Raw genomic sequence first — 22,784 nt, forward strand, 5'->3', positions numbered from 1 at the left:
ATTTAATATCTGCAAAGAAATAAGCTAAAGACTCAATGTGAATCTAAAAATAAAAACTTTCCTTTGCTTGAAATAATTTTTAAAAGAATCTTCCTGGCAATGCTTGAATTTGCAGCCAAATACCCATTATTTGGGAAATCCAGAGGGTTTTTTCCCAGGGTCTTGCTTGCCTGCCTCTGAAATTGGCCCTGGGCTTGCCACATGAGAAGCTCTCCAGAGCCAAGGAGAAGGGCAGTCTGAGTGGTCTGCAGCTTTTCCACCACAGCCAGACAGGCCACCTCAGAAAATTTATTTTTAAAGAACACTTATTGGAGGTGCTTTTATCAAGCAATTTATGGTCAATGCAAAAATCTTGGCAAATTTTGCAAAATTCAAAAATGATGTCTTGTGTGGGTGTTTGTGTGTGTGTGTGTGTGTGTGTGTATGTGTATTTGGGGGAGTGGGAAAAGAAGGTGGTTCTATTTTTATATCTCTTCTTTGGAGAAATGTCTATTTAAATCCTCTCCTCATTTTTTATTTGGGTAGTCTTTTTATTATTGAGCTGTAATAGTTCTTTATATATTCTGGATACTGGACCCTTATCAGATATATGATTCACAAATATTTTCTTCCACTTTGTAGTTGTCTTTTCATTTTCTTGCTAGTGTCTTTTGAAACACAAAAGTTTTTTAATTTTGATGAAGTCCAATTTATCTATTTGGTTATACTGTTAAAAATATGAAAGGAACCAAGTCGTTCCCACCACGGCCTTTGGGCCACCAAGTCTTCCCCCCGTGGTTCCCAGCACTGCCTCTCTCCAGGGCTGCTGGCAATGACTACTAGTTGCTCTCATTGTCGCTCTAAGGTGATGGTTGAAAGTCACAGCCTGGGGAAGAGAAGATTCCATTCAAGTGAGGACATCTTTAACTATGTAAAGAGTGTACTGAGGAAGAGAGGTTAAGGCAATAACCCTCAACCTTGGCTGCACCTTGGAATCACCTGAAGAGTTTTTAAAACCCTAATGGTCCCACTCTCCCTGATTCTGATTTAAATGGTCTACCATGCAGCCTGGGCATTAGATTTTTAAAGGCTCTCCAGATGATCCCAGTGTGCAACCAGGGTTGAGATCCACTAGTTCAGACTTTCTTGATGCTGCAAGCAGGTGGAACTAGGACCAAAGGGTGAAGGCTATAAGATTAGAGCTAAATGTAAAGAAACCTTGCTAACTATTCGTCATCTGAAAGTGCAATAGGCTATCTTGGGAGTTCCCAACACTGAAGGAAGCTGGACAAGAATGTGAGGGATAATGTGGAGGGGTCTCCCACTTCAGTACTGAGGATTGACCAGTGACCTCTGAGATCTCATTTGGTTTTACTACAGTCTGCAGTTATAGTTTATTCTTTCACTTAGTCATGATGTCGTCACTCCAAACAACCTTCTGGTCTGGTTATAAATATCTGCACGTTGAGAGGGGTGGGCTTTGTGCTCGCAGACGTTGCTTACCCAGGCAGAACTACATGATTAAGTGAAGCTCTCCTGCCCAACATTGATTATTTGTTTTTTTCTCACTTTCTACCCTTGGAAAAAATCCATTCCCTTCCCCACCTATCAGTCCACTGTCTGCAGCTTCTCTCCCTCTTATGCTGACTGCCGTGCTGACTGGGCAATAAACCCCACATCCCAGGGAAGCAAATGACCTAATTCTGAATTAGAATATCTGTATAGTATAGTGCTCTTGGAAATTCTAATTTTACAAGACTTTTGAGAGGTGGTTATAGATTTCTGGTTTTTATTACCCAACAACATTATTGAATCCAGAACGGTAAATCTATAACAATCCATGGAAAGTACAGGAAATGAGCTTTACTGGGCCTCAGAGACCCCCAAAACCAAACCCAGGAAGAGATTTACGTGGAAGCTTTTCAATTTGATGGTGTGTTGGCTTTTTAAGGTCAGAGCTTAGTCACTTATGAACTCCATCCCTTAATGTTTATTGTACAAACAGGGACACTTTTGAAATTGAAAGGGTGTTAGTTTCCTTTGGCTGCTGCAACAAATTACCACAGACTTAGTGGCTTAAAACACCACAAATTGATTATCTTCCTTTTGTGGAGGTCAGAAATCTCACTGAGCTAAAATCAAGCGTTAGGAGAAGGGTGTGACTTATGGAGTCTCTGGGAAGAATCCGGTTCCTTGCCCTTTCCACCTTCTGGAGGCTGCCTGCATTCCCTGGCTCGATGCCCCTTCCTCTATCTTCAAAGCCAGCAGTGTAGCATCTTCAAATCTGACTCGCCCATTCCTGCTTTCCTCTTATATGGACTCATGAGAATAGATTGAGCCCCCCAGATAATCCAGGATAATCTTCCCATCTCAAAATCCTTAATCACATCTGTGAAGTCCCTTTGACTATGTAAGATGGCAGATTCACAAGTTCTGGGGTTAGGATGTGAAGATCTTCAGGGGGCCATTATTCTACCTACCACAGGAGAACTGTTAATAATTACACCAGGACAATTAAGAGTGCATTGTCTCCAAGCCTGGCCAGCTGGGACGTGGGGATCTGCTCTTTAGAAGCTGCATCTGGGCAATGAAGACACATTCTCCACCTAGAGACACTGTGCTCTGTTGAATTTCCCAACTGATTTTTAAAGTAGTTCTGGTCACCTGCTAATATGTGACTTTAATAAACAAAACACTAAGTCATGTGGGGAGGAAATGATTGTGCAGGCTTCCTTCCCTGTCTGCTGTGTGAAGTGGGAATTCGGCAGTATAGTGTGGCAAAAAGAGCATGGACTGTGAGGTCAACGGAGCCTAGGTTTAAATTGTGGCTTCAGTTTACTCTTTAAATACTTTACACCAGTGACTTCTTCTCTCTCAACTTCAAGGTGATGAGACTTGCCTTATGGAGTTTCTGCAAGGATCAGATAATTTCTAAGTGATGACCAGTAATGATGCATTTCTCTGATTAAATATGTGGTTCAGGATGAGTAATGTCTATCTCATTCTATTTTTAGAATACTAATCTTATTTTAAGATTTTGTAGCTAGGTGTAGCTTTTAACAATTTCGCGGAAGTTTTCTCTTATTCCTTGTTTGAAAAGGCAAAACTGGGGTCTCATGCATAAAAATTTAGAAAATATTCTATCAGCCATTTTCAACGGAATTCCTTGATTCCTTCATTGCTTACAATAGAATTTTTAGGTCGTAGTCATGAATTCAAAGCATTCAAGTGTTGTTAAAATAAAATACCAATAAATTATTTCACTGTATGCCATCGTGTGCTGAACATTCTTCAGGAAAATAGCAGCCAATGTTGAATACGCAGAATATTCCCTTTTGCCTGACATTCAAAGTAGAAAATGACTTACTTCATACATGTGTCTGTTACCTTTTCAAGGCTTAATATTACCAGAAAACTGTGGTAATAGTTAAAATCGTGATAATAGTTAAAATTGAGAGTAATTTTATAAGAAGAGATTACTTTTGTAGCTTTACCAAAATAAACTAGAAATCAATAGAGAAAAAATGAACACTGTAAGTTCTCTCCAACTTCTCTTTACACTTCCCTGAGGCCATCGGCTTATATGGTTCTCCACCCTGAACAGCTTGAGACCACAGGCGATCCTATTTCAAATAGGATCCTATTTCAAATATGAAATAGAAGTAATATGAAATAGGAGTAATATTTTAGGAAAGTGAGGGCTCCATAAAACTTATACTCTTACATCAGGAAAATGTTTTTGTCATCCAGATAGTCGCTACTAAAAAAAGGGAGGGAGAGATTTCAAAATCATTTGTTCAAGAAGGCTACTTCAGCTATTCTGGGTAACGTGATTCCTGCGAAGGTTTTAGAATTTCCTCTGTATGCGTTCATTAGAAAACATTTTACATGTTTTAGTCTCATCTTTATATCAGATAGATTTTTTATAGTTCCTGTGAGTTATTTTTGACAAATGATCAGAGAAGTTTCTTCTATTGTCCACTGTCTATGCTAGCAATCCAGGTTACATCCTATGAGGACAGGTGTCGAGTCCATGAACCACCCTGACCCGCCCTGTCAGCCACTAAAAATTACATCCCACTTGTGTCAGTTTCTCTTCTTGGTTTTGTTGTTGTTGTTGTTGTTACAAGAGATTTGGCAAGAAAAATGTAATAACTCTGGACGTGGGGCTAATTTAATAATATATGATTATGCACTGAATTTAAAACAACTTCATTCAGTGAATATTTATTTATTCTACGCCTGCTATGCGCCAGGCGCTGTTTTGGTGCTTAAATCTTTGTTTATAAATAAAGATGACAAGAACACCAAAAATCATCAGGAGGATTAATACAAAGGAGGAGATTCAAACCACTGAAACTTGAATAGACCAGCAATCTCAAGCATCCTTAACATCTGAGCAGCAGTGCCAGGGAGTTTGCAGAGATTGCGTTAAGAGTGGAATCTTTCATTAGCCGTGGATTAGAATCTGGAACCGGGCAACCCTGTTGATCCCCTGTGACAGTGAACAATTTCAGTTACGGAATTGCACTGGAAGAGCCAGGGCAGGCAGCCGCGACCTGTGGCAGCCGATGAGCATAAAAGTAATACTGCTCATCTTATTTATAAAAATACCCTCGCAAGGAACCTGTTATATTTCTTTTTGTAAGAATGGCATCTGAAAAGCTTATGAATTTTAAGCTCGTAGTGCCTGAATATAATTATAAATGGGAGATTTTAAAATTAATACTTCGCTTTGATGACTCTTTTCCTATTCTTTAAACTCACTGGTGAGTAGAGAATTGGGGATTCTGGCATCACTGGACCCAAAAAGCATTTCACATGAAATACCAAGATGATCGAGCAATGAGTGTTTGAACGTGGTTTCCCCCTGCATGGAAACGCCAGCCTCTTTTGAGGTTTCCATCGTGCTGAATTAGTTAGGGTAAGTGTTGCTAGCTTCTAGATGTAGGAAGGAGTGCTTCCCATGCAGACATTTCAGAACTCACCCTCCTTCCATCTGGTGACCCTGCCATCCTCTAGGGCAGGGGTCAACAAACTGTGACCTGCGAGCCAGTCCCTTGTTTTTGTAAATATAGTTTTATTGCAGCACAGCCATGCTTTCTTTCTTTCTTTCTTTCTTTCTTTCTTTTTCTATTGACATGTTGTTGACATACAGTATTATATTCGTTTTATGCGTACAACATCGCAATTCAACGTTTACATACATTACGAAATGATCGCCGCAGCGTCTGGTAACCGTACAAAGTCACTACAATATTATTGACTGTATCATCTATGCTGTACATTACCTCCCCATGACTTATTTATTTTGTAACTGGAAGTCTGTAGCCATGTTCGTTTCTTTATGTATTATCCATGGCTGCTTTTGTACTGCAACAAGAGAGTTGAGTATTATAACAGAGACTGTGTGGCCCACAAGCCTAAAATGCTTACTATCTAGACCTTTAAGAAAAAGTTGGCCAGCCCCTGGGCCAGGCCCCTGGAGTCCTCTGCAGGGCTGTCTGTGAGACAGCCTGGAGGCCTTTATGGCCATGTCTAGAGTGATGTACATAATCTCCTCCCCCTTTTATTGACTGGAACTCAGTCACGTGGTCACACCTAATTGCAAGGGAGTCTGGGAGATGTAGTCAAGCTGTTTGTGCAGGAAGAAAAGAAAATGGGTTTAGTGAACAAATAGCCAATTTCTATCCACATTAGCAATTTCCGTTTACCAGAAATATTGGAAGGATTAGAGAAGTTGGGGGTAAATTATGAGACAGGTCTGGAGTAATAGCCAGAAGTCCAAGCTCCTTCTTCATGGATCTATTCATAAACTCCATGTCACAAACAGATATTTGGAACTCACATCATCAGGACAAGCTGTAAGGAAGAATGGAATGAGCTAGAGGTGTTGCAGAAGTTTCACATGGAAAGGCTTGTGGTTGGACTGTACTGTAGCCAGGAAAATCCAGCTAGTTGTCTGCCAGGAGAATGAATGGGATGTGTTTGTCACCGGGGTGCACAGTCTGGCGCACTTATGCACTCAGACACCTAATTTTGTCAACAGACCTATATGGAGCCATCTCCCGTGGACCAAAATATTAATGACTCAAGCTCATAGAAATCAGAGCATCAGTTTGCTAAGATAAAGAACAAAGATTGGGTCAGACATTAAAGGCTAAAGCACAGCCACCACTCCACATGGCTCTGGGACTACCAGGGATGGAAGACTTTGTTTTTCTTTTTTTTTTTTTTTGAGGAAGATTAGCCCTGAGCTAACATCTGCTGCGAATCCTCCTCTTTTTGCTGAGGAAGACTGGCCCTGAGCTAACATCCGTGCTCATCTTCCTCTACTTTATATGTGGGACACCTACCACAGCATGGCTTGCCATGCAGTGCCATGTCTGCACCCAGGATCCAAACTGATGAACCCCGGGTCACTGAAGCGGAATGTGTGCATTTAACCACTGCGCCACTGGGCCACTCTGGAAGACTTTTTTTCAACTCTATATTTAAAGTTTTGAGAGTCTTTACTCTTTTCTTTGAAAAATAATTAATACTGTTCCTTCCTCATTTCCTGACTTCTATTGTACCATATTTATGTTGTCAATTATTTTTATAGTTAATTTCTACCAATATACTCCCTATGGTTTTTAAGCTATATTTCCATACTTACTACATTTGCTATACCACCAGTCTCTGAAATACAGGCTCTTCTGAATTCCTTATTTTGACTTATCTCTTAATTAGCTGAATTTCATCCCTATTGGTATTGTCCAGAAGCAGGGCTGCTATGTACAGCTGTCCAGGCTGTCCACAGTGCAATTTGTCCATTTATAGACAATATTTTCCAGCCTTGAAGAAGAGAAGACGTTATACTCACTGCAAATGTGCTATTGGGCTAGGGGTGGGTCTGTCAGGAAGTGTTCATAGGGGTTGTATTTCCCAAGTCTTTGCTTCCTTGAAAACATTTCTTATATTTGTATTCAAAAGATAACCTTCCTAGGGTACATTTTCCTTTTCTCAGGACTTTATAGATATTGGGGGTTTTTTTGTTTTTAAAACTTGAGTACTGTCCCCAGTCCTTTTCAATCTTTTGAGTGAGTGGATTTTATTATTGAAGAATTTGATGGTGGGTTTTTTCCCCCAAAAAGAGCCCACAAGCATCATATCTCTGGGTTCTTTTTGTTTGGGAATAATATCTCAGATTTCTTTACCCTTGTAGGTCACCTTGGTCTATGAAGCGTCCCACTCCCATGGGTACAATTCCTTGATGTCCTTGAACTGATCCCCGAGTTCACCTCAGCGCCCAGATAATGGCAAGCCCCAATGCCCCCCTGCCTCCTTGAGAATGTGAGGAAGCGGGAAGAGTTTCTGTTCCTGAGAATGTTTACTTGACTTTTCTCTGTTTGCCTAATCACCCCTTAATCAGTTCTCTCCAGATTGGAGGGAGCTCTGAAAGTGTAGTCACCCAAATGTGGACGCGAGTCCAAGGGCAGGCAGAACGGAGAGTTCCGGCGAGTCTGAGCCCAGGCTCCGGAGTCAGACCGCCTGGGTGTGAATTTCAGCTCACTCCCTACCAAGGGGTCCCTAACATTTTTGTGTCATGGGTCCCTTTGGCTGTCTGGTGAAGCCTGGAGATCCCTTCCACAGTGTTTTTAAATGTCTAAAATAAAAGACATAGCGTTACAAAGCAGGCTGATTGTACTAAAATAAAGTTATCAAAATATTTTTAAATGTGATGATATAGTAACATACAAATCACAAGGTCTAGAAGCACATCTAATAACTACTGTCGTTTCAAAGCAGTGATGAGTGTAAGCAGTATTTGGAGAGACCTGCGGCAATTGTAATGTGATATGAAAATACATCAGATTTCTGTTGGCGAAAAAGTCTAAGGTGCTACTAATACTCGTGTAGCCCCTTGCTTACATTTATAATGAAGAAATGCTAAATATTGGTTAGATGTCAATGAAAATCAAAGTCTAGGTTTCTTGTCCGGGTTTACAGACCCCCTAAATTCTATACGGGAACCCCTGATGCTACCAGTTACACAGCCTGTGCAAAGTTACTTAACTTCTCTCAACCTTAGTTTTCCCATCCACAAAAGGGGGCTCATAATAGTGGACTAGTGGACACTGTATAAGGTGAAGCGTCAGGGGTTCCTGTATAGAAATGAAATAGTGCACATAGGTCTCTTACCGCAGTGTCCGGCACAGTGAACACAGTAAATAATGCCATTATTAAGGATAGTAGAATTGTGAGTGCTTGAATTTCATGTTCTTCACCCCTTTAGGTATTGCGTAAATTCTATATTACTGAAACACTATAATAATGTTTGTTACTTTTGTAATCGTAAAACAATAAGATTATTTTTAGTTGCAAAATACATAAAGCTCGCAATCCCATCAAATAAAAAGGAAATCTAAGCACAAATCTCTGTCATTGAAAAATGGACAAAATTGCAACCAGACATTGATTAGAAGGTTCTATATGATTTAGTCTTGGTTATAAATGACAAATATGGAAAAAAATTAAAGTGCTTCTTTGTGTTTGTTTACCTCATTAGTTTTATGTAACTAAAACTCTTCACTCATTATATTGCTAAGCACTAACTTAGTCACATGCCTAGTTTCTTTCTCATTTAAGTATATTTCGGAATGTGGTTTTATTTTTTATATAAATATGTTGTAAACCCTTCTGTGGGGCCTCAAATTCAGCGATGTAACTCAATTTAACTTGAATGCAGATTTTGGTTACCAGTTTCACATCCAGTTCCTTCTTGATGCTATGCGGAACCAGGCGCGTCTGTGCAGGTGTGTGTAGCTGTTTCCCATTGCTCTGTGGAGGGCTCAGCAGCAGAGGACCGTATTGGTGTATTGGCATTTCCTTTGTGTACTAACCAGTCCTACCTTTAAATGAAAGGACTGGCTTTATGTAAGAAGTAAGTACTAAGCTCTGGATGATGAGAGCCACACATGTCTCCTTCTCTGCTGGATCTCTGGTGACTACAGTGCCTGGCAATTATTTGTTCAATGAAAGACGTATTTCTACAAGAAATACTACAGGTTAAGCTTCCGTTTCCTAGGCTGAACGTTATTTAGGAATTTTCACATAAGCAAAAAAGATTTTGGTTGATGTGGACTCTTTACATCTCAAGTTGATGAAACTGGCTGAAAAGTAAAAAAATTTAGATCCCACAATAGCAAGCCACTGTTTTGATTCGTTCTTTGATTGAACTGATGGGTTGCTTAGGGAACATCTCAAGGGAACATGGAGATTAGAAAACCAGTTCAATGCCATAGCAACTATATACAGTGTCATGGGGAATGGAAGAATGGGACTCACATCAAAGGTTGAAAATTTGCTAAGAAATGTATTCTTTTTTTTAATTTTATTTACGTTTTTTGAGGAAGATTAGCCCTGAGCTAACTACTGCCAATCCTCCTCTTTTTGCTGAGGATGACTGGCCCTGAGCTAACATCCATGCCCATCTTCCTCTACTTTATATGTGGGACGCCTACCACAGCATGGCGTTTGCCAAGTGGTGCCATGTCCTCACCCAGGATCCAAACCGGCAAACCCCGGGCCGCCGAGAAGCGGAATGTGTGCACTTAACCGCTGCGCCACCGGGCGGGCCCCAGAAATGTATTCTATTTATAGAGAAATCATATCTAATATTCAGATTTATTATTTGTAAGTCATCCCACAGTAAAATTATAAAATGAGTCATTATCACATTATCACATACGATATTTCCATATCTATACCTATATTTGCTCATGTGTCTGTATTCATAAGGGTCAGCAGTGTTCTAGATTAGAGACCAGATTTTATATATATAAAATATCTAGTCTAGACACCAGATTGTAAATATTTCAGGCTTTGCAGGCCACACAATCTCTGTCACAACTACTCAACTCTGCCATGGACATGACTGTCTTCTAAGAAAACTTTATTGGCAAAACCAGGCAGCTGCCAGATTTGTTAGTTTACTGACCCCGATGTAGACTAGAACTGTTCCTAGCCTTCGGCACCAGGAAACAGCCATTGCTCCTGCAAACTACGGCACTAATAAAGCTGCTGAAAGCCATACAACGAAATGTTACAAATTTCTTTGCACCTCAAGTGTGCAGACTTGTTTTCAAAGCTATTTATTTTTATTGAGGTAACATTGGTTTATAATAGTATATAAATATCAGGTGTACATCATTATATTTCAATATCTGTGTAGATTACATCATGTTCACCACCCAAAGTCTAATCACCGTCCGTCACCACACACATGTCCCCTTTTACCCCTTTCGCCCTCCCCAACTTCCTCCTTCCTCTCTGGTAACCACCAGTCTATTCTCTGTGTCTATCTGTTTGTTGTTGTTGTTATTTTCGAGTTTTTGTGTCTTTTTTTTTAATCTTCTACATATTGGTGAATTAATACAGTATTTGGTTTTCTCCATCTGACTTATTTCACTTAGCACACTACCCTCAGGGTCCATCCATGTTGTCACAAATTGCAAGATTTCATCTTTTCTTATGGCTGAGTAGTATTCCATTGTGTATGTATACCACATCTTCTTTATCCATTTGTCCACTAATGGGCACTTTCAAAGCTAATCGTAATAATTTCTACCCAGATTTAGAATAAGTGGAGTATCAGCCTCCTATTTGAGTTCTTGATGGCACCGAAGGCTCTATCTGCTAGTTTTTTTTATAAGGGTGTCTGTGATATACATACAATACAGTGAAATATTTTCAGTTTATTGGCTTATTGTTTTCATTTTACATAAAGGAATGAGTGGGGTGCCATTGCAAACCAGTAGCCCTGAGCTGAGATGTGAAAGGGAAGGAATATTAAAGCCATAGCTTACAGAGAAGGATGAAGCAAAGGCATCTGGAGGAAGGGAGTGCATTCTAAACTGATTTTGTACATATAGTGTGCTCCAGAAGAAACAGCAGTATCAGATAATAGCAATCATGTTATCAAATTAACCTTCCCAGAATCACATGTCCAGAGAAAAGAGATCATTTTACATACAGGCTAACATGACGGTAAAGAAGTTCATTTCCAAGTGACAAAACTCTTTATAGCCTAGTGATGTCTGACCATTCCCATCTCCCTCAAAACTGGAGAGAGAGAGAGAGACATATCGATGGTTGTGGATATATCAGTTCATAGATGTCAAATTTAGGGGAAACTTCTAGATTTTGATTTTTTAAATGTGTTTATTTAATAGTGACATAACCCAAAGTTCACATTGTTTTAAAGTCTTAAGACATTAGTTTAATTTTATTTTTATAATAGGTACAAAGTTTAATTTAAAAGGGTAAAAAGAAGCTAACAGTGTTGTTGAATGTCACAGTTTTTATAGCTCTCCATGGATTTCAAGGATTATATAATAAAATGTAACAATAAGGATATTATAAGATTTTATTATGGAATAACCAAATATTCTGGGCCCAATGGCAATACTTCTCAGTGATATTCTGGAGTTAAAAAGTGAATGTTGAGTGCTATTTAAGGGAAAGTGGCAGCTATTTATCAGGTACCATACTTCTTATTTAGAAAAAAAATTGATTAACCGTTAAAGCCATAATACGATTTCTTTCTTGACAGCTGCCACATCATGATGTTCTTTAATAAATTACTCATTCATTTATTTCATTTTTCTATCTCTCCTGCCAACACCAGGTACATGTCAGAGGAGGAAATAAAGAATTCCAATATGATTGCAGGAGGGTTCATTTTTCATTTTGTCAAGCTGTTTCCCCCTCCCTCAGGCGTGATAATATTTCTTGATGATTGTTCATTTCCATGAGTTGAGAAAGAACAGCTTCCAAGTTCATCAATAACCCATTAAGTTAGTTCCAAGATATGATGAATTAAAGTTGAGTCTTTCCCCTATGCAGTAGAGATATGGATTGTCCTTAGAACTTTGAATATAGGGAACGGAAGAAACAAAAAGAATTATGTTGAAATGAAGTTAGCCAAGCAATTAGGAGATGGGAAGAGAATTGGGTGGAGAGTCAAGGCCTCTGGGCACTGTGTCAGCTGTCACTACATGCCCTAAGCACTCTACTAAACCTGCCCGTATCTTCCACTTCCTCAGCTCCATGGTGTTCATCATGAGACTCCGTGCTTCCCTGAGGGGTTGGTTTATTGAAAATGAAATGAGGTGATATACATGAAACTACTGTGGAGGAAGTAGACAATAGATTATTTGCTATGATTATCGTACTTAATTTAGACCTGTTATTAATTGTACTTTCCTAAATATGACTCTCTTCTTAGAACGCTTCTAGGCTTGCAAGAGAGGAGATCAGTGGAGAAATGGGAGCACTTTATACACTAAATATTGGCAGGAATTATACCTAGAACAACGTACAACTTATATTAGTACTGTAGAAAATGTGAAGTGTAAATCCTCTCTGTTTAAAGAGATGATATGTGAAAATAGGGGAATAAATGCACCATGAAAAATGCTTAGAAAAGAATCATATACCCTCAGAATAGTCGGCTTCAGTAACTGAGGTTGTCTTAATTTCTCTCTTCTTCACTCCCCACATCTAATCCATCAGCAAGTTCTGTGGATTCTCCTCCAAAATGGATTCTCTTACATTTCTACTGCTGTCATCTTAGCTCAAACCATCACCATCTCTCATTTAGACCATTAGTCTCTTGGTCTTCCCGCTTCCACTTCTTCCTCGCTACAGTTAATAGCCCACCAGCAGCCAGAATGATCCTTTTAAAACACCAATCAGATTATACTCTCTTCTGCTGAACACCCTTTAATGCTTCTTTCTCATTGCCTTCTGAGCAAAATTTAAATGCCCTGCTGACCCGTGAGGGCCTAACCACTGTTCTTGAGTATTTTTGCTCCTCTGGCCCCAACTCCACTCCTGACACTTTCCCACCATACTGTGCTTCAAGGCCTTCCTGTTAGAAAGGGGGAAATAATCCTAGCTTCCTCATGAGTTAGTAAGAAGATGAATAATGTGAATCCTATCGAACAGTGCCTGGTACAGAGTAAGCACTCAACTGTGAGTCACTATTAAGCATTAGACACCAGTGCCATTGGCTGTCCTTCCAGTCCTAGAACTAGTCGTGCCCTTTTCTCCTTGGGATCTTTGCTCTTGATGTCCCTCTGCTTGGACTGCTCTTCCCCAAGCTCCTCCCACAGCTGCTGCTTCTAATCCTTCAGGTCTCAACTTCAATTCCTCATCTTCAGAGAAGGCTTCCTTAACTATCTAAGTAACTCCCACCACACTCTCACATCATCCTGGCATCTGTTTGTTTCCTCATGGTATTTCCCAAAATCATATTCCAGATTAAGTTCTTCAACTTTTCTTAGTCTGTCTCCCACAGTAGACTGGAAACTAGGAATGGAGTTATAACCATTTTATTTATCACTGTATCCCCAGCACGTGAGACATAGTAGGAACTCAATAAGTGTTTCTTGAATGGATGGATGGTGAGGTGATAATTAGGGTCTCAGTTCACAGTTAAGCTCAGTTATTGAATGAATAATTAATTACTAAGTCTTTTAGTTTCATATGGCTGCTGTAACAGATTATCACAAGCTTGCTGGCTTAAAACAACACACATTCATTCTCTCACAGATCTGGGGGCCAGAAGTCTGGAATCAGTTTCACTGGGCCAAAATTAAGGTTCACCAGAGCCATGCTCCATCCAGAGGCTCTAGGGGAGAATCTGTTTCTTTTCTCTTCCAGCTTCTGTGGCTGCCAACATTCCTTGGCTTGCGGCTGCATCATTCCAGTCTTTAAGGCGAGCATCTTCAAATCTCTCTCTGATCTGTCTTCACATCCCCTTCTCTGCATGTCGAAGATCTTCCTCTGTCTCCCTCTTATAAAACACATGCGATTGCGTTTAGGGCCCAGCTGAATAACCCCTGAATGTTATCCTGCTCAGGGTATCATAACAGAACGCCACAGGCTGGGTGGCTTAAACAACAAAAGTTTATTTCTCACACTTGCAGAGGCTGGAAGTCCTTGATCGGGGTCCAGCAGGGTTCAGTTTCTGGTGAGGGCTGTCTCCCTGGCTTGTACACAACCACCTTCTCACTATGTCTTCACGTGGCCTTTCCTCTGTGTGTATATGTGGCGTTAGGGGGAGGTGGAAGAAAGAGCTCTCTGGTGTCTCTTCTTCTAAGGATACTAATCTACCTTTATGGCCTAATTTAACCTTAATTAATTCCATAGAGGACCATCTCTAAATATAGACACATTGGAGATCACAGCTTCAACATACAAACTTGATGAGAGGCACAGTTTAGAGCAGAGCACCCAGGATAATCTATCATCTCAAAATCCTTAATCACATTTACAAAGACCTTTTTCCAAATAGGGTAACTAACATTCACAGCTTCTAGAGATGAGGAATTGGATGTATTTGGGGGGAGCACTTTCAGCCTACCACACTGAGGGAGCAAAATGAATTGCTAAACTTAAATAGACTCATGGATGCTCAAACATAATTTGTGCCAATGGGGAGTAGTTGCTCAAAATTAATAAACAAGGTGAGGCAGGATAGGAATTGATGAGCATTCTTTTGACTTATGTAATTATGCTTCATGGTAAGAAAACAACATAAATAAGTCCAAACACCAAACCTATAAACCGGGGGTTTATTATTTGCATTGACAAAAAAGCCTTCCACTTCCTGTCACTTAAATACTATGATGTAAAACCAGATGGGTTGTTGCTCCCTTCTTTTAAGTTGCAATTCTGTAAATGCATTTGTAGTTCAACTTAATTCAGGCTGAACTTTTCAGAAAGAGCTATTGAGGAGAGTTTCTATATCTATCTTCACTTTAGCATTTACACTTTGTGATATAAAGATAACGATAGCTGACATTCATGGAAATTTACTATGTGCCAAACACTGCACCAAAAGGTAGATATATATATAATTTAATGCTCACAACAGGCTCATATGTCAGGTAGCGTTATTATCCTTAGTTAACTGATGAGTGAGCAGAGGCATGGAGAAGGAAGGAACTTGTCCAAGACCACAAAACAAGGAAGTAGCAGAGATGCAAACCCCAGCATTCTGACTCTAGAGCTCATCCTGGGAACCACCACTTGGTATTTCCTGGAAAATATCACTAAACCCTCCACTTCTAAAACTTGCCGTGAAGAGAACTTGTTAGGAAAGTTTACATCAGCATTAAGACCTTTAACACTATAACAGATTTTCATGTTAGCAATCGTATCATTCAGGCTTCTCTAGAGAAATAGAGAAATAGAACCAATAAGATGTGTGTGTTTGTGTACCTATCTTTATCTTTATCTCTATCTCGGTCTATTTCTATATATAGTCCTATCTATCTATCTATTGTCAAATCTAGAGACAGAGATAGATAGAGAAATTTATTTTAAGAAAGTGGCTCACGCAACTGTAGAGGCTAGCAAGTTTGAAATCTGCAGGGCAGTCTGGCGGGCTGGAGACCCAGGGAGGAGTTGATGTTGCACTTGAGTCCAAAGACAGAATTCTTTCTTCATTGGGGAACCTCAGTCTTTTTCTCTTAAGACCTTCAACTGATTGGATGAGGCCCGTCCACATTATGGAGGGTAACCTGCTTTACTCAAAGTCTACTGATTTAAATGTTAATCTCTTCTAAAAATTACATTCATAGCAACATCTGCACTGGTGTTCGACTAAATATCTAGGTACTATGGCCTAGCCAAGTTGACACATAAAATTAACTATCTCATGTCTATGTCTTGTCAACTTACCACCTATATACACATCTCCTTAAATCATACTTATTCTCAGAATAAAGACAATAACTAGGTCATACTTGTGCCTAACATGATACAACTATCCTGCACATGACCGAAAACACAGTAACCTTTTTCCCAGGAGAGGATGCAAGCATCTTGGGAGATATTCACTCCTTTCATTGATATCCTGTCACTTAAATACTATGATGTAAAGTTAAGAATACTTAAATCCTATGATGTAAAGTCACTACATCTTTTATGGTAGGGGATAAGAGAAGGGAGAAGACAAAGATATTTTACATACACACAAACATATTCATAACAAAATAAAGAGTAAATAGTCATGACAATTACAGTCCTCATTTCTGTAACTGGTCATGTTATTGTAGCTGGTACTTATAACTACTTTCTTCCACTACTCATTCTGTATTCCATTGGTCTGCAGCTATTACCTCAGCTGATCATGGTTCTTTACCTGGTAGGGCCACCCAACCTTCATTCCTAAAGAATCTGGGCCATTACTAGTCCTTCCTGGATTGAGTTGTTGAAGTTTTCTGTTAGCTTTAATCAAAGGGCATGGTAATGCTAAGCGATACCTAAGGGATCCTTGTATTCCAGACTCTTCCTTACCTCCATCGTGAAGTAGCAGCCCAATTTCCCCTTGTAACCAGGATCAGTCACCTCAGCCAGCACAGTGACAAAAACTCTCTTCTTTGCCTGTTAATTGAGAAGCATGAAGAGCTCAAAGTGGTTAGGTGGCAGTCTTAATCTTCAGTTCAGTGGAATCATTGTTTTGTCTCCTGGTGGAAACATTCCTCCCTTTGGAACTGAGACTTTTAGATCAGCAGAGCATACAGTTGCAGTGACAAGAAGCAGACATTTTATAGTGGATCACTAGGCAAAATAATGAGTGGTGCCACTCCCATTTCCACCTCTGGATTCCACTGGTCTGTAACAGGTGTTCTTTGAGATGCGTTGAGCTGCAGCATCATCACTTCTATAAACTAAGTATCTTTCACTGGCTTTAAAATTCATCCTTCTGCAAAGTCACTCCAACCCAGTGTGCACCTCTGTGTTGTGTGGAGGGAAAAGAGATGTCTTGTGATGCAGGAGTCCAAACATGGGAGTAAGGGCTGCTGCTCAATGTACCTCACACACAAACGTAATCCCTTTTTGACTAGTAATAATAAGAATGATGCACAAGAAGATGACATAAATGAGCCATCGAACAGCCTTTGTTGTAGCTGAGCCTATGATTAAACACTCCCACAGAGTAGGCCTCTTTGGTTCCACTGCTGGCTTGGCTATTATGGTCTTCTCTTGCTGGGCCTCAGAGAATAGAAATCTTCGTGAATGAGGACTTCTATCAGTTCATCAAACCAAGTGAAAATGTCTGTTAGTCATATAAAAGATAATGGCAGAAATCCACTTTTAGCTCCCTATTGCGGTACTCATGTGTGAAATTACCCGCAGGGGAAGATACTTGCCCGTAAAAGAAACTTTATTGGCCTTACATGTGATTGGTTGTACAAATTATACTGCCAAATGAATTATTTTGCAAACCAAACAGAAGGCCTCATAAACCCAGCTTGATTGCAGTGGGGGCCACAGCCTTGCCCTGGGACAGTGTCAGGCCACAGAGAGGCAAGGGCACTGGTTGCTGCTTCTCTCTTTAACAACATGATGTTTGGAGGATAAATCCTAGGAGTGCCTCAGTTTTCTGCTTTGAATGGAGAGATCATTTGGTATTTTGACTGAGGCACTCATTGATTTTTTTTCTGTCTTGATCACATTAGCATCAAATTGAGATTATTTCATCTCCTAACTGGAGAAAGAATGGGGAGAGAGGGTGGAGGTCAGTATTCTTGGTCTTTAAAGATAACCAATTTTGGTCTTTGTTGGTAGATCATGTGCCATGCCCACATTTGGTATTTTCCGTGGTAGGACTTAGAAGAAGAAATATTGCAATACTTAACCAGCGGGACTTAGCGCGTTTTTTTTCTTAAGGAAAAAAGGAATGAGGAAAAAAGAGGAAGAGGAGAAATAAGAGGAGGCAAGAGTAGGAGAGAGAATGATAATGAGGCCGTTCCAAAGAATTTGAAAAAGCTCCGGCCTCTCCAGGCAATTTATCTCCAGTTCGGTAAACTCAGAAGTCGAACTTTTGCATTTTAAATACTCTTAATAATAATAAAAATGATATTGTTAGTTTAGTGCAGAGCCAAAATTAGGAGGCCAAGCATCAACTTGTTTATGTTGGCATTTCTGTGGAGCCAGGTCCGTCTAGTTTCCTTGCCCTGAATAGCAATTGGCTCAGACCTAGCAGCAACAGGTCAGGACCAAGCAGAGCCTTTTGTCACAGGGTCCCACTCAGGCCACGGCTCATCGTCTGCCCAGCAGTGACCAGCTTCCTCTGGTTCTGCTCCCCACCATTCCACTCCAAGGCTCAAGGTGTGGTCCACACCCCTCTGAGACACACGCGGCTCCTGAGAGATGTGTTGTCGTTGGTGAGCTGTCCTCTCCTTCCCACCTTTAAGACACTCAACAGATTAACCATTGCCCAAAGGGTCCATCCTTCAATCCACATATCAGTTGGGTACTCAAGAGACCCTGGGCTCCCCTTTTAGTTATGAGATCCAATTTTATCAGCCTTGGGTTTAAAAATTCCACGATAGCAGCATTATATTTAATTGTGATCACTCTTTTAATTGGCATTTTGCTTTACTTAGTCACTGATGAGTCTTTAAACGACCCTGGGACCTGGGACCTCCAAACTGTGTGATCTGGTTTGGTTTGAAACAGAATTGGGCTTATCCATTCCTTCTTGGGCTACAAATTCTGGTTAGTTGTTCCAGTTGACTTATCTTTATATGTGCATTTTATATCACGGAGTATGGAAGTATCTAGAAATCTTAGTTAGATGTGCCAGGTGACTTATCCTTGCAGGGTACTGGGGACAGTTTTCACAAACTTAACTAAGAGTCTAATTTTTCCCAGGGCTTAGCTTGCTGCTGAAATTGCCAGGCTAATGGAAATAGAAATTCTTCCCAGCAGCTCCTGAACCTCACATTTGCCAGCCTGTGCCATATAACCTTGGGAATGACCAGTCACTGCTCACTGCTAACCCAGGTTGCGTTGACTTCTGAAGCAAGTGCTAAGTTTGCAGATTCCCAGGCTCCTACCTCCTAGATGTTTTCTGCTAATGAGTTAAAAATGTGGCAAGGTTTAGTTACATCTGTTTCTGTTTAAACGAATAAACCTGAATAAGAACTAGAAAGGAAATCCTTATTGTGCCCACATAGCCTTTGTATATGTGAAATATACATCTCAAAAACCATGTCTAAGAACACTTAGAAATACCCTTGAGTTAATTTCTGAGCAACTTCCTTATGCAGTTCAGGAATCGGTGTCAACTCTTACCGTTATCCCATTTCCAAATGGCATGCTTCTTTCAGTGGCAGTCTCACATCCAGTAGAGCCCCCTTGTTTGGGCAAAACAACACTTCTTTTGAAGTGTTGGCAATAATGTCGTCCCTGAGCTGTGGTCCGAGATATTTGGTATTTACTACCTTCTCTCGTCATAGATAGCCTTGGGAACACATGAGTGCTTGAAAACGTTGTCCCTTGCTCACCTGCCACACACGAGAAACCTTTAGGAGTAGTGTTCTTTCAGGCTATTCATCTTCTGTCAAGAAAAGTTCAGAAGGCAGATCCTGTCAGGTCAGCAGTAGTGTCCTACGAGGGGTGTGTGTGTGTGTATGAGTGTGTGTGTGTGTGTGTATGAGTGTGTGTGCGTGTATGTGTGTGTGTACACAAAAAGAGAGAGACAAAGAGAGAGAGAATACATGCTGGCTTAATTTAGAAAAGAGTTCTTATTTGTTGATTATCCAGCTCTGCAGCCCTCTTTCCTCCTAGCTATTGAGAAATTTTCTTTACTTGTATCTTCTTTCTTTCTAATTAGACCTTATTTTCTCCCTCCTTCCAATTGTATTTTCTCTGCGCTTCCTCGGCTCTCCAAGTTAGATCTAAATTGGATCCAAACCTAAATCTCTTTGTTTTCCTCAGCTTACTCCAGGAGCTTTACCCAAATCTCATTCCTCTGTACTCCACTTTCCTAAGAAACCTCACCAACTGCTCTTTTCCGGGTCTTTCTTCTACCTCTCACAAGTAACATAGTTTCTTTTTTCCATTAAATCTTTGTTTTTTCTGGAGATAGATAGAACTGCCATACATCTCCCTTTAAGAGCTATAGAATCTTTTAACATTTCATTAATAGGTTCAAGTGGAGTCACTGAGCAAAAATGACCGGAGCCCAACATCAGAAACCTTATAAAAGCTGTATACACAGAGGCATTCACCACAAAAGGCCTCTTTTAAAGTGCACTGTCCAGCAAAGAAGGAAAAACTGGGCCTACCACATAGAGTGGTTGGTGCATGTGTTCAGTAAAAGTAGACCTTTCACCCAGAATCACCTCATGCTCCACCTTACGCCTCTCTGTGCATCGCCCATGTTCTCTTCCACTCACCTCTGCCATCTTGTTAGTCAAGCTAGAAAAAGAAAGCTGCCCTTGAAAATTGCCCTCTTCTTCATCTATTCTAGTTAGTATATTTATAAATGTACTTTGAAATGGTTTCATATTCAGTGGTTTTCTACTTGTATAGGTTAGGCCCACTGAAGTCATTAGTTTATTAAAACTCAACATGTTTAATACCAAAGCTAAAATGAAAATTTGATCTGTCCTCAGTCGACGTACTGAATGTCTCATTAACTAAATGGTAATCATATTGAGACGCCTGCTGGTTAAGAGCTGGATTTTTAATTCCTAGTTGGAGGTTAAAGAGCTTTGTACATCCTTATCATCAGTCTTCCAAGCCACCTCCTTCTGGACAGTGGCTTGTGTCCCAGTCAGATTGCTCTAAGCAACACACAGGCATTCTCCTTATGTACCATGAGAGCTTGACCCTTGTTAGCAAAGAGACCCGTCAAGATGGAAAAAGGCAGCAGCGAAGTAAACAGTGCGTGCAGTGTGGTGGTGTTAATGCAGGGTGCACCCCTTCTCAGCTTCTACAGCTCAGATAAAATGCAGGCAAAAGTGTGTCTGCGGCACAGAACGTACAGCGTCTTCTGAAGGGCTGCTGTGCACCGGGAGGACCACAAAGAACACTTCAGACAGCAGCCCGTGTTCTTAAATTGAGACAGCAAGCCTGTACCTGAAATTTGCCTTATCTGTAACTCGGAGAGGAACTACAGAGTGGTCAAGTGATCAGCAGTCGAGTGATCCAGAACAGTTTCTGTTCTCTTTGCTTAGGGAACTAGAAATGCATATTTCTTTGCAATTAACAAGTGAAGCATCCAGGAATATAAAGAGTTTTTGTTTAATTGATTGGTTTTTTGAATGAATGCTCTACCAGGATAAGTGCAGCCTCCAGAACTGAGGGCCGTCCTCTTAGGTACCCTGATTAGATGATCTTTTTTCCTCTATCAATCTATAGGGAGAAAAAAGATGAAACTTTTTCTTACTTTTTAAAACATCAAATCCTTCTGTAATTATTTCTAACATTCAGTATTTATCCAGATTAATCATAATGCTTGTCTTTCTGCTCCCTTTTTGGGCTTGTGTTAAGTGAAAACTCTCTCCACCATCTATTAATAAAACCTCTTGGGTGACTTCCAAGGTGCCTCTGTCACATAAAATTCCATGATATCTATATTTTGGACAATTTTGGAATGAATTCTGCATGAATTAAGTGGAAATGCATTGGAAATAAAGTCCTTCTAAAGCTGTGTCCAGGAAAATGCTTTGTAGTGGATTTATCATTCAACTTGATGATTCTGTGTCCAAAAAGGGAATGATTCACGTATAATTTCTTACAATGGCAAAGGTGTTAGCTTTACAAAATGAATTTTTTTTTTAAAGTTTTTTTTTTTTTTTTAAAGATTTTATTTTTTTCCTTTTTCTCCCCAAAGCCCCCCGGTACATAGTTGTGTATTCTTTGTCGTGGGTTCCTCTAGTTGTGGCATAGTGGGACGCCGCCTCAGCGTGGTCTGACGAGCAGTGCCATGTCCGCGCCCAGGATTCGAACCGATGAAACACTGGGCCGCCTGCAGCGGAGCGCGCGAACTTAACCACTCGGCCACGGGGCCAGCCCCTACAAAATGAATTTTTAAGATATTTGTCATATCGATCAAGTCAGAATACGGGAGCCAAGATCAGAAAGTGAGGGGAATTCACATCTTTCTCGCTGGATATGCTGTATCAGACCCTTTCCTGTCCCTACCCTATGTTGGTATTTCAATTGCCAAATCCTGTGCCCTCCAAGTTAGTGACACCTCCTGTGCCAATCCCCTGATCGGGATCCCTCAGCCTTCTACCTTCTACCTCAGACTCTTGCCTTCTGCATTGTCCCTCCCAGCTCATTGGCCCATCACTCTCCTCTGACTGACCCCGGGTTTGAAGATGACTTTTGGACTCAGTGATTAAGGGTCAGTGCTGTGACTTCCCTTTCAAGGAGTTTTTGTTTAGCAGTTTAGGTATGAGAAATGACATTGGATTGAGTTTAAAGCTAAAAAATTTGAAATACCCATGGGTACAGGCTGATTTTTTACTGTTTCTTTAGTCTGAAACTTCTCCATAACTAAATTCATTCATTCATTCAAAATAAAAACAAGGAGCAGATAACACTTAGTAGATGCCTATAGGATGCCAGACTTTGCACTTGACCCTGGTCAGAAAGGCACAGTCTCATAGTCAAGGGACTGTGGGAGAAAGGCAATTTAATCAATGATTATATAAAAGCATTATAACACTCTGATCTACATAATCATTGATTATAAGAGAGTGCTATAATAACAATAACAACAAAACAATAGCAGCAAGAACAATGAAGCTAATATGAGTTGAATGCTGGCTGCAAGGTAGGCACTAAGAAAAGTACTTTACATGCCTTATCTAATTTAATCTTTGTAGCCACCAATAGAGTAGGTACAATTATTATCCCCATTTTAAGGAATAAGGAAACTTGGACCTGGAAAGGTTAAGAAGCTTATCCAAAATGACAGCTGGAAAGTAGCGGAGCTAGGATTT

The 22,784-nt window shown here is 40.3% G+C and overlaps 1 protein-coding gene across 1 annotated transcript in view; it reads left to right on the plus strand.

Moving 5' to 3' along the window:
* The window catches only part of SLC35F1 (solute carrier family 35 member F1), a 374,514-nt gene that overhangs the window by 346,137 nt on the left and 5,593 nt on the right, over nucleotides 1-22,784 (plus strand). The gene's annotated exons all lie outside the window — the stretch shown is intronic.

The sequence above is a fragment of the Equus przewalskii genome, chromosome 9 (assembly GCF_037783145.1).
Source record: "Equus przewalskii isolate Varuska chromosome 9, EquPr2, whole genome shotgun sequence".
NCBI classification, from domain to species: Eukaryota; Metazoa; Chordata; class Mammalia; order Perissodactyla; family Equidae; genus Equus; species Equus przewalskii.